The sequence below is a fragment of the Oscarella lobularis genome, chromosome 3, assembly GCF_947507565.1.
Source record: "Oscarella lobularis chromosome 3, ooOscLobu1.1, whole genome shotgun sequence".
NCBI lineage: Eukaryota > Metazoa > Porifera > Homoscleromorpha > Homosclerophorida > Oscarellidae > Oscarella > Oscarella lobularis.
In genome coordinates, this window is record NC_089177.1 from 1,749,378 (window position 1) to 1,765,259 (window position 15,882).

At 45.4% G+C, this 15,882-nt stretch overlaps 3 non-coding genes across 3 annotated transcripts; all 3 read left to right on the forward strand.

Moving 5' to 3' along the window:
* Positions 1-639: 639 nt before the first annotated feature.
* Positions 640-711, forward strand: Trnan-guu (transfer RNA asparagine (anticodon GUU)). Its single transcript has one exon. It is a non-coding gene; the product is annotated as a tRNA-Asn (tRNA).
* A 254-nt stretch (positions 712-965) lies between these two features.
* On the forward strand, positions 966-1,048 carry Trnay-gua (transfer RNA tyrosine (anticodon GUA)). The gene has a single exon. It is a non-coding gene; the product is annotated as a tRNA-Tyr (tRNA).
* Positions 1,049-1,066: 18 nt separating this feature from the next.
* On the forward strand, positions 1,067-1,141 carry Trnal-uaa (transfer RNA leucine (anticodon UAA)). Its single transcript has one exon. It is a non-coding gene; the product is annotated as a tRNA-Leu (tRNA).
* The last annotated feature ends 14,741 nt before the right edge of the window (positions 1,142-15,882 follow it).

Genomic DNA, 15,882 nt, shown 5'->3' on the forward strand with positions numbered 1-15,882 from the left:
GACTGCCTCTTGATTCGCGGCCGCCTCTTGACATGACCTGCGCAGCTCGACGTTTCTAAAAGACGTCACTGCTCCTATTTGAACTCACCGAAGCAAAACGAAGACGATACGGTAACGGAGCGAAGAATAAACAAGTGTGAGCACGCCGAAGGAAAGAATGCGGAAAATTTTCCCGGATGTTCCCAATTCACACTTACTATGTATAAGAGTCACTTACTTTTATATATATGAGTCCCTCAGACTTTTATATATATACGACCGTTGACTTTTATATATATGAGTCCCTCAGACTTTTATATATGTTCGACCGTTGACTTTTATATATATATGAGTCCCTCCGACTTTATATATACACGCCCCTCAGACTTTTATATATATATAAGTCCCTCAGACTTTTATATATACGACCGTTGACTTTTATATATATATGTGAGTCCCTCAGACTTTATATATATACGACCGTTGACTTTTATATATATATATATGAGTCCCTCACACTTTTATATACTATTCGACCGTTGACTTATATATATATATATATAAGTCTCTCACACTTTATATATGAATAGCTTACTTTTTTAGATATATACGTAGGCAACTAAATATATATGAGACGTGTGGGTTCGATTCCCATTGTCCTCTACAATAGCTTAATGGTAAAGCTTTTGGCTGTTAACCAAAAGAATATCAGTTCGATTCTGATTTGTAGAGTAATATTTAAGGAGATTCGGTTAATGGTAGGCCAGTAGCCTTCAAAGTTATTAGCATTGGTTCGATTCCAGTATCTCCTGAATGAAATAAGGCTGATAGCTTATTTGGTAAAGCATGTTGCTCATAACAATAAGAAAGTTGGTTCGAGTCCAACTCAGTCTAATACTATCTAACCCCTATAGCAAGCAGCTTAATTGGTTGAGCTTTCCATTGATAATGGAAGGGTAATTGGTTCAAATCCAATCTTGCTAGTAAGTGAGATGGCAGAGAGGTTAATGCGCTCCGCTGTAAACGGAGTCCGTGAAAACGGTCGAGAGTTCGAATCTCTCTCTCACTAAATAATTATACTTAGTTGGCCACTGTGGTGGAATAGGTAGACACGTCAGACTTAAAATCTGATATAATATGGGTTCAAGTCCCATTAGTGGCGATTACAAGACTAGCACGCATAGTTTAACGGTAAAATGGTTTTAATATATATATATATATAGTTTTCCTTATATATACTGTATATTTTTATATATATTACACTTTATTTATATATATATCTGTGCTTCGTTATTTATACTTCTGTCCCCTTTGGCGTTCCATAGTTTTGGCGATCGGGGCGTCGTATATTTCCGGGGCCATGTATGGGACAGTTCCTCTCTGTCGGACGCACATTCCCATGTCACAAAGTTTGGCGCAACCCGACGTGCCATCGATCTAGACAGTCATTTCACAATTTGAAGCCTAATTAAGAAGAACAACCATCCTACCAGAATGTTTGACGGTTTGACATCGAAATGAATTATCTTCACGCCAGTCCCGACTTGTTGAGCAATTAATTTCTTTTGACTACGTGAACGCCTACAATGCAAGAATCATTACGATAAACGAGAATAATTTTATATATACCACGGAGTGGTCAAAAAAAATTTGCCTAACGATGAGAGAACAAGTTCCTTGATGAGAACAATACGGTCAGGATGTTCGACATAGCCGAAGAAACGCACAATATTCGGATGGTTACGCACACTAACACAAAATTAGAATTTGTAATTGCAAAATGTGTCATATTTACCTACGCTAAGATTTCAGCCTTCTTTAATCGGCACAACTTTAGCTGCGCCGTCCCCTCTATACGATTATACGTTGCCTTAAACACGGCTCCAAAGGCGCCTAGCGTAAACTGCGCTGGCGGGGCTATGTTTGCCAGCACCCACGCCGGTGTCACGTGTCCGTTATGATATGATTGGCTAATAATACCCCTTTGTGTCTAATTGGCCCGCGGCCTTTGTGACGTCGCCTCTTTGATGGTTTCTCGTTGAGTTTTTCTCATTCTTTCTTCGTTGTTACGCGATCAATTCGGCTTCGGATGATCCGGCTTCGCTGCAACACTCCGTCGATACGCTTCGTAAAAACGTTTCGGCCGTCCTAAATATCGTGACCTTCTTTCATGAACGCTTTCGCTGCGCATTTTGGCTAGCGTTCGGCGGCTTGCTGCTTTGTGCGCTTATCGGGCTCTGTTTCTCGCTTTGTTTCCGCAGCGTTTAGTGGTGGCGCGGTCGGCTTGGCGCGATGCCGTCGCTCGCGAATCTGGGAACGCTCGCCGAGTCGCTCGCAACCAATGCGCTCGCTTCTGCTGTGCCCGACGACGCGGGAGCTCTACAGCCGCCTGCGAAGAAGCGTGTGGCTGATTATTTTTTCCACGGCGTTGGCTCGCTCATTCCTGGCCGTTTCGCATTGTGGACTGCGCCTTCGTCGACATGGTGGAGCTATTACCCCGACAATTTGGAGCTCCTTCGTCGCGAATCGATCAATCCGTTTCCATCGAAAAATTCGAAAGTCAAGCTTTGGCAGATTTCATCGGTATCGGCGTGGGTTCAGTGTTCCGCCAAATACGTCGCGATTTTCTGGCAGTCGGCGCCCGAATCGAATAGATGTCAGGCATGCTAGCGTACATGCGTGCGCGAAGCGTTTTGTCACGTCGGGATGGGCTGGCTCGCCTATGTTTCGTTTTTCGTCAGGAAGCGGCGGCGGATCCTTCAATGCTTTGGGATTCGCTTAATGCCGACTTGTTCAACATCACCGTCGCCGATCAGTCTCACTGTCACCTGACTATCGACTGTGCCTTGGCTCAGTCTCGCGACGTCAAGACGCAACTGGCGCTGCAGAGAGTCGACGATTTCAAGGCAAGACCGAAGCCGTTGTCTCGTGAGAAGGATCTCCAAATTTGTCGTTCTTTCAACTCCTTTCCGCACCCGGGGTGTCGGGTGCAGAACTATGGCGCGTCGATAGGGTCAAAAAATACCCTCTCAGATACTACGGTGCTATTTGGATATTTCGGTACTGTGGATTCTTCGGTACCGTGGATACTTCGGTACCGTGGATACTTCGGTACCGTGGATACTTCGGTACCGTGGATACTTCGGTACCGTGGATACTTCGGCACCGTGGATACTTCGGTACTGTGGAAACTTCGGTACTGTGGATACTTCGGAGTCGGTACTGAGGAGTATCGAATATGGAACGACATGTACTATGGAACGCCTGCCCCGGCCAAACGGAGAGAGATGGCAAAGCGGCTTTTTTACGAATATGTAACGTTCCGCCCTTTCGCGTCGTTCTCTACTGTCACGACAGCTACGAAAAGACGAGGACGAGAGAGATTTGCTTGCACGTGTTCCTTCTTCTTCTTCTTATACGGGACACACCAACACACACACCCACTCTCTATAACCCCCTCACTATCACGCCATGCCGGCCGTTACAAATACATACCTACATCATTCACAAACAAGCGTGTGCATTATCAGCTCTAGCGGTTCAGCATTCGCGGAGTGAGGGGGGGGGCGGGTAAAGCGGAAGGGGTACGCGTCACGCTTGATGTTCCGCATGTACTGTTGATGGTCAAAACCGGCCGTTCTCTGCTATGCCGGCACGTATCTAGACGCGTCATAGCTCGTTCGAAAGCTCTATCATCGGGCAATAATACTATCAATCGCTGGTTTCAATCCGCTCATTCGTTTAGGCGCAATTCCGGTCTAAGTGAGGGTGTTGCGTATCAATTATGGAACACTTTTACGACCTCTAAGCTTTCGAATATCATCGAAAGCTGAGTGTATACCTGCTACCGAGCATGTCAAACATGTCAAATCATACGTAATTGGGAATTATTTGTCTTTTTAGCGTGTTTGACATGCTCGGTAGAAGGTATACACTCAGTTTTCGATGATATTCGAAAGCTTATAGATCGTAAAAGTGTTCCATAATTGATACGCAACACCCCTCACTTAGACCGGAATTGCGCTTAAACGAATGAGCGGATTGAAACCAGCGATTGATAGTATTATTGCCCGATGATAGAGCTTTCGAACGAGCTATGACGCGTCTAGATACGTGCCGGCATCGCGGAGAACGGCCGGTTTTGACCATCAACAGTACTTGCGGAACATCAAGCGTGACGCATACCCCTTCCGCTTTACCCGCCCCTCACTCCGCGAATGCTGAACCGCTAGAGCTGATAATGCACACGCTTGTTTGTGAATGATGTAGGTATGTATTCGTAAAAAAGCCGCTTTGCCATCTCTCTTCGTTTGGCCGGGGCAGGCGTTCCATAGTACATGTCGTTCCATATTCGATACTCCTCAGTACCGACTCGGAAGTATCCACAGTACCGAAGTTTCCACAGTACCGAAGTATCCACGGTGCCGAAGTATCCACGGTACCGAAGTTTCCACAGTACCGAAGTATCTACGGTACCGAAGTATCCACGGTACCGAAGTATCCACGGTACCGAAGTATCCACGGTACCGAAGTATCCACGGTACCGAAGTATCCACGGTACCGAAGTATCCACGGTACCGAAGTATCCACAGTACCGAAATATCCTAATAGCACCGTAGTATCTGAGAGGGTATTTTTGACCCTATCGACGCGCCATACAGAACTGCCGTTTTCGGCGCGTGCGTTCAGCTTGTCAGATAAGGCGCTCGATTGCCCAAGCCGTAAGCCGCAGGAAGGGCCGCCTTAGTCGTCGCGCACATGGTGAATCGTAGCGATCGACGTTTGCTACGGGACTGCTTTTGTGTCTGTGTTGCATGGTGGTCTTGGTTCTTGCATTTAGCTTGTGTCGTCGAACGGGGCGCGCTTGTTAATACATCCGCTTCTTGGTTCAATTTCTTTCTCTTTTCTTGGCTATAGCGCCCGGCAGGACGGAGTTTCAAATGCGCATGTCTCGTCGTTAGGGTTACATCGCGCAATGGAAAGTTCTCCATACGCGTTGACTTAGCCTATTTCTCCTTCGAATCGCACCAATTCTTCTTCGAAAAAGTGCATCGAACCTGAAATTCTTTTAGTATTGGCGTCTTGTAGCCGTTTGAGAGTAGCCATGATCAGTTCGTACGATTGTTTGTCGATGCCTTTCCAAACGCTTCTTCTGCACATGCACAGCTGAAACGTACTGGGGTCGAATTGGATTTTTGAGAGACGCCCTTAGTTGTTGCTGAAACTCTACGGTGGTGTACCATTCATCCTCAACTGCGTTTTCGATATCTTCCTCTCCATCGTCGTCTTCTTCTGCGTCGTTTTCTTCATCGATATGTTGACTCGTGGCAATCCCCTTGTCGAATGTATCTGATAATTTTGCTATCGAGTTTAGCAGAAAAGGTCCGCAGTAGCGACATGATTGTTCTAGGTTCTAAGCAGAGGTGGTGGAATGAGTGCCCGCAGCTTAGTAAAGCGACTTCTTCATTCTCCATAGCGCAGTCTTCAGTATCGCAGAGAAACTCTTGTGCTGGAAATTTAGCGGTTGAGAAACCGAGAGGAAGACTTCTTTGATCCAATGTGCAGTTAAATGTTTTTAGGTAGAAGTGCTTCCTTCGTTGTCGAGCTACCGGAGTTTCTTTGGATTGACCTGGATGACCATGTAATTCTATAAATTTGGTCACAAGAAAATTTGCTGTTTTTCCAGCTAGAAGAGCAACGTTGTGCTTGTGGCGTTTTCTCAAAGTATCTTCTAGAAAATGAGACGAGAATTCATGATCAAAATTCTTGCGCCGAGAACGTGAGTGATTTCTATTATTTGTTCTGCAGACGTCCAGGCCGGGCACTGCATTCGCAGTAATGAGTGAAACGTTTCGACCTTTTTCTCAGAGAAGACGTTCATATACGACGAAAAAGTACTTTTCCATCCAGGTGCCACAGTTTCATGATGGATATGACCACTTATTACAGATAGCATTGCTTTATTGTAGTTGTGTCTTTGCTGGACGATGAACACAACAGCCATCCGTAGGATTGATTCCTGCCACAATTCGTAGCGAGATCCTCTGTGAATTGTGGCGTAGAAGTAGAAGACAAGGGGAGTCAGTTCGTCGAGCAAATGTCTCAATGCAAGAAATTCGATGTCTTTGCAGACGCCAAAAAGACAAAGAACGTCTTCTCTGACTTAATATTAGCCAACCGCCAAAAAGAGCGGCAAGAAGAGTTGTCATTCTGTGGAACTGCGGTTTGCGGGGAAGCTTTTTCTTCTCTCCAAAGAGGTATTTGTATAACTCTACATAACAATAGTCAAATGGGGTAGATTTAGCTAATAAAATACCTGAGAAGACAGGATAGGGTCTGTGCACGGTCCGGCCAAATCAATTTCTTCATTGACATTTTTTTTAATTTTGCAATCAAATTTCCTGATCAAATTTTTCTTCACGTCAATTTTGAAGTTTGCTTTTCAATTTTTTGAATCGATTTTACCTCCAATTTCATCGGTCAATTTTTACTTCAAAATGTTAGCACCATTTCTACCGCGTTTTCCGCTTCCTTCTTCGCGAAGTCAATTTCGAAAAATTGAATTTCAAAATTGATCTGTAGAGAATTGAAAATTGCACCAGAGGGTGGCATGTGACACGTTACAAAGTAAAATATGCACCGTCCTGTAGTGTCACATTGCATCACATCTCTTTCTCCTTGCGGTCATGTCCTTCGTCCTCTTACATGGCCAGAAACGGCTTAAATTCGGTCCCCGCGAATGCACAAGTAGCCACATAGGCACCGTTTTTCAGGTGATTGCATGATGAGCGTGTACGCCTAGGCGGCTTCACTTGCAAACTTTAGCTTGACCAGACGTCAGTGTTCTTGACGCATCTTTCCAGTGAACGGGTTGTATTCCCCAACGAAGAAGGAGCCTTTGAGCTAGCGGAATTTTCGTTCACGGACGAGTGCTGTGGGAGGGTCGCCCTCAGCGGGCAGTGGCAGTCTTCCACTGCAACTGCCGCTACCGTCATTTTCAGCTGCAAAATGTCAACCTGGTCCATCATTCGTGGCCAGGAGTGTTGCAGGGCACAAGCCTGAGCATTGGCAGCCTTCCGGCTTTTTTGGCCGAGGACCCCGAGGCAAACGAAAAGTCGACGTGGCAACGTGCAAGGTTACGCTCATTCGCGTGCGAGGATGGAACAGAAGAGGAGGAAAAATGACGCCGGCATACAGTGAAATAAGGCAAGAGTACATCCAAATTGAAGAGGAGTCGGCATCTGTTCCAGTGATAGTCTCGCGTATGAGGAAAGCTTTTAATGACGACAGCCTCGAACTGTGTACGGCCAATTTCCTTCCGATAAACGAGAGTGAAGCTACTCAAAGTACGGCATTGCAACAGAATACAGAAAGAGTTGATAATGTTAGAATTTTGATCCCTAGGACCTGATTTCTGGAAAACTTGCAGTCGGAAGTATTTCGCCGTTCCAAGGTCTGACCTTCCGTGCTACAACGATGACGACGCTGACGACACCACCGAAGATCTCTACAGTTATTTATCAGGAAGTGCAGATCGGCGTTCTCTTCAGGAGGCAGGTCCAAGTGGAATGGGCACTCACGACTACAAGCAGCAGAGGGGACGGCGAGGAATGCGATACGAAGGCTCACGACGACGTACAAGGTCGCCATCGTACTACGACGACGGGGTCAGATCTAGACTCCGTTCAAGGTCGCCAGCACCACGCTACGATTCGCCGAGCCGCCGCTACAGTTCTCCACACGGCTGGTCTCCGTCTCCTCCTCCACGTCGACGCACACGAGCAATATCTCCTTCGCCGCAGTCTTCTCCTGAGAGTCCTTATCCGGTCGTTCAAATCAATGACTCACCTGTCTCTGATGGAAATCCCAGTAAGCCTGCAGCGGCATCCGACGCTGCTCCCAATTCTGCTGTTGCTGTTGCTGTTCAACAGTCAGACACTGGAACAAACTATCGGCAAAAATAGACGACATATCGGAAAAGGTTGAGTCACTTTTGGCTACTCAAAAGGAAGTCATCGACAATTTGGCCAAGGTGCTTCAGATTGCGCGAGAGTGCCTGAAGTGTTGCATTTGTCACGAGAAGCTCAGCGGGCCTATAAAAGTCCATAGTGATTGTGGGCAAATCGTGGGCTGCGATAGGTGTCTGGCCCAGGCACTTCAAGCAAGACGTCAGTGTCCTTTGTGCCGAAGTGTCACACCAGATGACGACGCCTACATCAGTCTGAGAGGATTGGACGCCTTGCTTGTAGCGTTGCAATAGCATGGCCGCAGAGCAGAACCATGAATGGTTGAATTGTTGTTGTTGTGAGTCGTGAATGGTTGTTTGTTGTTGTTGTGAGTCGTCCAGGTGGATGTCATAGACGTGTGTTACTTTTAGTGTCAGCGTTCATATCATATGAATCCAGCGACAGCATGCATAACATCAATTTGCCATTCGCTCAGTTCTAGATTTGGGATTCCAAATCATGCGTCATTCTGATAAATTCCGCTATTGCTCTCTGGAAATTTCTGTAGTCTCTGTTTACAGCCTCTTGAAAGAGAACACTGCCGTCGCCTACGGCTCTCTCCAACAGGATCGTTCTTTCTCTTATTGCTCCCATGTGCCCTGCAAGAGGATCTTTTCCAAAAGGACTGAATTCTCTCAAAGTCCCGCCACTAGCTCGATAACTTCGAATGGCATCCCGCTCTGACGGCAACACACTCGGAGGCAGAGTTCTTATTTCTGAATTCCTCCTCCTCAGCTCCAAGGGGACGCCTTTTCCTGGAATTCTGCGGAGACGAACGACTGAATTCCGTGTCTTGCCGCCATAATTGCAACGAATGATACGGCAAATTTTTCGATGTCGTCTTCTAGATCGATGACGCCGTTTTGAGCCAGGTAGTTGAGGGCTTCTTTGAGAGGATAATTTACACGGGAATTAACTTCAACCCACATCCTTTCCACAATATGATTCTTATCAGGAGAAACTAGCTTTAGGAGAAGTATAATTCACGGTTAAGACTTACCTCTCTAGCGAAGACTGGACGTAAGGACTTCTGCTTGTGTCGTTTCGATGAAGGCGAAGAGAATCTTGTATGGCCAGCATAAGTGCCCACTCTCTCCCATAGTCGACCCTTATCTGATCCCAGAGGCCGTATTCAATGGTCATATGTCTGCAACAAAATTTATTAATGGGAAGAAAGGCCAATCGATTAGTTACCTGAACAAATCTCCATAGATTCTGATGCAATTTTTTACGGGCATGATGACAAAGCCAACAATCATCCTACTATATCCGTCGACAGCGCAAATATGCGTCATACCATACATGCAGAGTTTTTCATTCTGGTCGATATCACTTTATGACCAAAATATTCTGCATGGTATGGAATGGGGTTGGTCTGACGTCGCTGTCTTGCTCTGTGGTAACTGGGCTGAATTCGAGCAAGAGAGCGGCCAATACGGTTTTCGCCCACTCGAATGCCATCACTAGACAGTAGACCTTGCACCGTTCGTCGTCCGTACACCGGCCCAACCTTAAGAGAAAGCAGCAATGTAGCGAAATCCTGGGCTTAAATGACCCTGCTAAACCTGAGATACAGCTTGCCGCACTACTTGATCAACTTGTACGTCGCTAAGCCTAGTTGTTCGACGAATGTTGTACTGTGCGCAAAACCGGTGTACACTGCGCGCACTGAGCCCCCGAGCTCCGGGATTCTCTCTTTGAAGGCGATCAGCGATTTGCTGGTGTGTGAGGCCTTCGACAAGCACGAGATTTCTTACAGTCTGCTCGTCCATCTTGAAGCAGACGGCGTCACGCACAGCAGTGCGGAGGAAGGTGCATATGTCACTTTGTAACGTGTCACATGTCACCCTCTGGTGCAATTTTCAATTCTCTACAGATCAATTTTGAAATTCAATTTTTCGAAATTGACTTCGCGAAGAAGGAAGCGGAAAACGCGGTAGAAATGGTGCTAACATTTTGAAGTAAAAAATTGACCGATGAAATTGGAGGTAAAATTGATTCAAAAAATTGAAAAGCAAACTACAAAATTGACGTGAAGAAAAAATTGATCAGGAAATTTGATTGCAGAATTTAAAAAAATGTCAATGAAAAATTGATTTGGCCGGACCGTGCACAGACCGGATAGTACAGAGTAAGTATGTTTTCCATGCTGTTGATGTAAATATGAAATGGCCCTAGCATGGGCACAAGAGATAGTATTGGAGACTGTTCGCCCCGACTCTAGATTAAGAAACAAATTGTATCTTATTTTACTAAAAGATTTTCTGCTACCTGTGCCACCAGTTTCTTCAAAAAATAGAATGTCCGACAGTCTCCAACCGATGGCAATAGATAGTTGGAAAGATATCTGGTAGAATTACATTTTTATTAATACGTAAATGGAAGATTATAAACCTTACCATCTCAAAGCCGGGTAACAGTCAAGAGCCTTTTCTATAACGGCTTTGTAATCAGCTAACGATTTTAGTCCTTGCTCGGATTCGTCTAGCAAGCAGCAACTCTTTAGAGAATCAAGGTCTCTGTGATTGGGAGTTGCATAGCACCTAGTCTATTCACTCTGACTTCGAACCCGGACGTTGAATGCCTTACCCGCAGTCCTTTTCCGCTCGACCTTTTCCATCCGCCTTTTCCAGAGTCATCAAACCACAATCGCTCTGGTGCGGCGTGAGCATTGATCCACGTTTCGTCGAGGTAAACGATTGGTCGTCCTTCTGCTTACTTAGCCGCCGCACATGTCAGAGGTACTTGTGTTGACATTCAATTATGTCTCTTCTTTCATATAAAAAAGCCTTATCGTTTCTTTCACGAAATCCCATTGACTTGACGACTTTGAAAAGCGTTGTACGGCCTTGGCTAAAGACTCCTTTTTTCTTCAGCTCCGCCAAAAGGGAGTCGATTGTTGGGTACTCCTTACGCTCGTACAGGTCGTGCAACGTTCGCCGAATACAGGCACGATCAAAATCATCGACATTTATCGCGATAGGACGCGGTGTACGATAGCGAGTTCGCTTTGCAGGAGAATCGTCAATTACGCCACTCGCGCTTTCAAATTCGCTGTGAATCTTGCTAAGCGTTGAACGACTAAGGCCTGTAGCTTTCTGTAAGCGATCCCAAACACGCCCCTTCGCGAATGAGTGCCGACTTCGACTTTCATCGACGAGAAAGGATCGAAATCGCTCTATTAACCGTTTCTCACGAGCAGTTACCCGTTTACCGCGCCCCATTCCCTAACTACGGCTGCTGTAAAGCGTGCAAGACAGTATGGATGTCCCGTGTCATTGCTATGTGGATTATTTAATTAATAATTTTGCATGCAGGTGAGTTAGTAAATTAATGCCAATTTATCATATTCTAACTCGCTTGATTATAAGGGTACAACAAAGGGTGGATCGAAGGAGCAAGCCTCATATTTCGCTCTAAAACAAAGTCAGAAGATTATCATGACGAAATGAACGGAACTCACTTTGTTGAATGGTTCAAGAACCAACTTTTACCTAATCTTCCGCCACATGCAGTTATCGTCCTTCATAATGCTCCCTACCACAACGTCGTGACCGAAAAGGTTCCAACGAAGTCGTCAAAAAAAGGCCCTAATGCAGGAGTGGCTAACCAGACATAACATTGAGTGGGACGGGCGTGAGTTGAAACGAGAATTATTTGAAAAGATACAAAAGAACGCCCCTCAGAAAAAATTCGTTGTTGACGGAATGGCTAGGGAAAATGATTGTATTGTTCTTCGCTCTCCTATAGCCCACTGTGAGCTCAACCCGATTGAGCTTGTTTTAAAAGGGTTCCTGAAAAAGAATAACAAAAGTTTTAGATTAGCCGACTTAGAAAAGCTGGTTCCTGAAGCATTCGATACCGTGACATTGGACATATTGGCAAACTGCTGCGAGCAGGCAATCAAAGAAGAAAATAAGTTCTCGGAGTCGGACGGCTTACAAGAAGAAGCTGTCAATGAATTTCTGATCGAGTTTGGCGATAGCGACCAAGAAGACGACGATCTTGGAAGTTGCAGAGGAAGGAAAACTTCTCTGTCATGACGGAGCCGTATCGGACGATGATGAGCTTGACGTCGATGATCGCGAACTGCTTCAAATAGACGAATGTGAAGAGTAATCACGTGCAACTGATTACGTGCACAACGCCCTAATTAAATGATTTTTATCCGGGAAAGCCATTGCAGTTTCCCGGAGTTCGAAGTCAGAGTGAATAGACTGTAGTAAGGCAATAACCTAAGTTATACTTCACTGTTTAAATTGTTATGTTTTACCTCTGATTTTCCAGAGATGATTGAATATCCTTTGCGTTAAGATGTCGGAAAGAAGAAAGCAGTGAAATCAGCCATGATGCGCCCATAAGAGACGACAACCGCTCAGCAAAATACTCGGTTAGGTGTCTTATTGCTATTCCTCCTCTAACGAAATTTGCCGAGGGTTGGTAGTGAATTGACGCTCCTTGAAGATTGATGCTAGGTATGGTTGGACAATAATTGCTGTAGCGAAGTGCAATGCTCGTGACGTTTCCGACGATGTTAGCCTTTGAATAGTGTGGATGCTGTGGAAATCGTCTACAACGACCACCGCCAAATGATTTTCGCTTGTCGCATCTTCAAGGCGAGCGTTAGTGAGCGTCGTGTTTCCGTTTGCTAGAGATAGTCTAAATTGTCTGATAGTCTTTGGATGGGTGCATATTCCGAGTCGTCGTCCGCATTCTAGCGCAGCCCCCGAACAACCCGATAGCGAGAGATACAGACCGACGTCATTCATGAACGTTGTGTAAGCTTGTGAAAGAAAGCAGTTATGAGTAGCCAAAAAATATTACCAAACCACCTGATTTCCTAGATAAGCCAATCGGTGAAGTTCTCCAACAAGTCTTGTGCGCCGAAGTGCAGCTCGTCTCTCTGAGTCAAGAGTAGAAGAGTAGTCACTTGTGATAGCCTTTTCTATCTGGCTGAAGAGTCCAGGAGAGTTTTCTTCGCAAAAGCTTTCCATTTCTGACGGATTGTAGAGCTTTCCATTTCTAGGCACATGGTGCCTGAAAGCTTCTTGGAACGATTTTATGAGAACCGGGAAAGAGTCTGCAATGACAATCAGTAGCGTCAAAAATGGGTGCTCGGTACGTGAAAATTACCGTGTTTCAATCGTTCGTTTTCTTCTCTAAGCGACTCATTTTCTTGCTGTTCAGTTCAGTTCAGTTCACAGTTTTATTTTAATACGGAAATCCTTCAGCACGTGGGCCGATCTTCCAGGAAACCGTATACAGGGGAATGACAGCAAAAGGAGAAAAGAGAAAAATGACAATATTTACAACTATAACTATATAACCTCTAAATCAGTACACAGAGTTTTGATTGAAATAGTTCTTCAGGCCCAATTTAAAGATCGCGGGATCATTACTCCCTCTTATGATTGCCGGAAGCGAATTCCATAGAGTTTGAGCCCGAAAGAATGGAGAACGACGAAGTGCCTCGGTGCGTGGTCGGATGACGTTGACCCCAGAAGCACTGAGACGAGTGGCGGCACCGGTGCGCTGAATACGCCCAATTTTCGCCGCGAGAACAGAAGCTGTGGCGGAGTTGCACAAGCAGCGGTAACTCAACATTCCTAGTTGAGTAGCATGCCTTGTGCGAATTGGATTGAGACGAAATAGATCGAGAAGTGCTGCTACTCCTCCAACAGAGGCCGTAGAATCGTCATAACGCAAACCAGCCAGACAACGGAGATACCTCTTTTCTATCTGTGCTAAGCGGCTGATTACGCCAGCTGATCCGTCCGCCCAAACGGCAGCCCCGTAGTCAAGGTCCGGTTGAATGACTGAGCGAACAAACGCTAGTCGAGCTGCGTTGGATAACAGACGATGACATCGGTAAAGAACACCAATTTTTCGGCCAACCTTCCTAATGACGTTGTCCATCTGCGGTTTCCACGATAGACGACTATCAATCAAAACCCCGAGGTATCTCACGTGAGGTGAAGGCGACAGAATGACATTATTGACCGAAACCGTATAGATCGACGTGTCTTCAGTATCACGAAACTTGGGAAAAAGCAGAAAAGCCGATTTTTGACCATTGAGAGCCATCAGATTCTCAGAGTACCATGAAGTCACACTATTAATATCTTGTTGTAGTTGAGTAACCGCTCCCTCAAAAGTTTCGTTGCTGGAATAAAGACAGGCATCATCTGCGTAAAGGATTAGAGACGATTGAGAAGAGACGACCGAGGTGATGTTCCGGGTGAAGAAATTGAATAAAAGAGGACCTAATTTTGAACCTTGAGGCACTCCTCTCCTAACTGGCGACAAGTTCGAAGCAGTAGAGCCGACCGAGACAAATTGTCGACGATCCAAGAGGTAAGAAGAGAGCCATGCCAGGACCTTTCCCTTCACTCCACACGATGACAGACCTCGGAGAAGTAAACTGTGATCGACTGTGTCAAAGGCCTTCTTAACATCAAGAAAGACAGCCGCCGAGCGAAGACCTGCGTCCTTGCCAGACAAAAGATCTTGAGTCAAACAAACCATCGCATCTTGAGTTGACCGAGATTTTCGAAAGCCAAATTGGCAGTCAGGAATAAGAAGGTGCTTGTCGAAGTAGCCACATAAAGATTGAAAGACAAAATGTTCCAATATTTTTGAGACAATTGGCAGCAACGATACCGGGCGAAAATTCTTGGGATCAAGTCTTGAACCCGATTTGAAAATGGGAACAACCTTGGCACACTTCCACTCATCTGGAAATACCCCAGATTGGAGAGAAGTATTAAAAAGGCTTGCCAATGATGGTGAAATTGCAGACGCTCCCATTTTTAAAAATTTCCCATCAATTCCATCATGACCCGAGGCTTTGTTGACGTCAATTCTTCTAAGGAGGTCCGAGACCTCATCTGATGACACTAAGGGGAAGTTGAATAAAATTGAAGAATTAACGTCATCAGCTTGAGAATGCGTTTCAAGAGAATCTTCTTCTAGTAGGCCACGAGGCCGACGCTCTGAGCTCTGTGACATACCAACTACTGATGCGAATTGATCACATAATTCACCAGCAGAAGGGAGCTGATCAGACACAACTTTACGTCGTCCCGTGATGCAATTGATGGTAGACCAAAACCGAGCGGGATTGTGACTAAGAAGTGTCAATTTCTCAATGAAAAAGTTCTCCTTAGCCGCTCGTAAGCGATACTTGATTACATTTCTTTGTTTCTTGTACTTTTCATTGAAAAACCGCCTTTCCTCCAAAGGGCGCTTTCTAGAAATTGAGGCTTTTCGATAGAAATTTCTTTGTCTGATGTCAACAATGATTTGTTTAGTCATCCAAGGAAGAGAAGAGTGTTTGCGCCGGCGTGACGAGGATAAAGGAAAGTGACGATTTACCACGTCCAAGAATAATGACTTCCACGTGTCCCATTGATCATTAACATCAGTGAAGGATGATATCACAGACCAAGGGACATGATAAAGATCTTCAATAAAGTCCAAGGCAGACGAGTCACTTCGAGGCTTGCGAGAAAAACGAGGAGGACGAGACGATGAAAGATGCACCTTTCTGGCGACACAGATAAGGTTATGATCACTGATACCCGATGCATCAATAGACGCAGGTGCTGTAAAGGAACTTGGCATCGATGACAAAGCTACGTCCAGAAGAGATGACGTAGACGAAGTGACGCGAGTAGGAGAAGTAATTAAATTCTTTAGTTGGAGGAGATCAAGGCAATCTGAGACTTGCGTTGAAGTCTTCGAGGAGCTCGAGAGATCGACATTTATATCCCCCATCAGCAAAACATCTGAGAACGAAGCTGAGTAGATGTGATCTAACATTGAAGAAAGAGAGTCGATGAAGATGGAGACACTACTAGACGGAGGACGATAAATTGCTCCCACAATACTCTTCAAT